This window comes from Trichechus manatus, unplaced genomic scaffold, assembly GCF_000243295.1.
Source record: "Trichechus manatus latirostris isolate Lorelei unplaced genomic scaffold, TriManLat1.0 scaffold00362, whole genome shotgun sequence".
NCBI classification, from domain to species: Eukaryota; Metazoa; Chordata; class Mammalia; order Sirenia; family Trichechidae; genus Trichechus; species Trichechus manatus.
The window spans coordinates 406,077-407,350 of NW_004444298.1; positions in this window are offsets into that span (position 1 = coordinate 406,077).

Below are 1,274 nucleotides of genomic sequence, written 5' to 3' on the forward strand. Positions count from 1 at the left end.
TACTTTATTCTTCTTATTAAATAGAGCTTTACTTATTTGGGGCTTCTTCCCTTTCCATATAAAGTTAATGATTAGTTTTTCCATCTCTTTAAAGAATGTTGTTGGTATTTGGATCGGGATAGCATTGTATTTGTAAATTGCTTTGGGTACAATTGTCATTTTCACAATGTTAAGTCTACCTATCCATGAGCATGGTATGTTTTTCCATTTATGTAGATCCCTTCGAGTTTCTTGCAGTAGTGTTTTGTAGTTTTATTTATATAGGTCTTGTACATCCCTGGTTAGATTTATTCCTAAGTATTTTATTTTTTTAGAGGCAATTATAAATGGTACTGCTTTCCTGATTTCCTTTTCATCCTTCTCTTTATTGGTGTATAGGAATCGAACTGATTTTTGTATGTTTATCTTGTATCCTGCTTCTCTACTGAATCTTTCTATCAGTTCCAGTAGTTTTCCCATGGGGTCTTTAGGGTTTTCTATGTATAGTATCATATCATCTTCAAACAGGGACAGTTTAACTCTTCATTACCATTTTCTTTTTCTTGCCTTATTGCTCTAGCTAGAACTTCCAGCCCAATGCTAAATAGGAGTGGTGATAAAGGGCATCCTTGTCTTGTTCCTGTTTTCAAGGTGAATGTTTTCAGCCTCTCTCCATTCAGAATGATGTTGGCCATTGGTTTTGCATAGATGCCCTTTATTATGTTGAGAAATTTCCCTTCTATACCTATTTTATTGAGAGTTTTTATCAGGAATGGCTGTTGGACTTTATAAAATGCCTTTTCTGCATCAATTGAGATGATCATGTGATTCTTTTCTTTCCTTTTATTTATGTGGTGAATTACGTTGATTGATTTCCTAATGTTGTACCATCCTTGCATACCTGGTATGAATCCTGCTTGGTCATGGTGTATTATATTTTTGATATGATGCTGAATTCTATAGGCTAGAATTTTGTTGAGAATTTTGGCATCTATATTCATGAGAGATATTGGTCTGTAATTTTTTTTTTTTTATGATGTCTTTGCCTGGTTTTGGTATTAGGGTTATGCTGGCTTTGTAAGATGAATTCAGAAGTATCCCTTCTTTTTCTATGCTCTGAAATAGCTTGAGTAATACGGGTATAAGCTCTTCTCTGAATGTTTGGTAGAATTCTCCAGTGAAGCCATCTGGGCAGGGGCTTTTTTTTGTTGGGAGTTTTTTTTTTTTATTATTATTATTACCTTTTCAATCTTTTCTGTTGTTATGGGTCTGCTCAGATTTTCAATATCACTTTG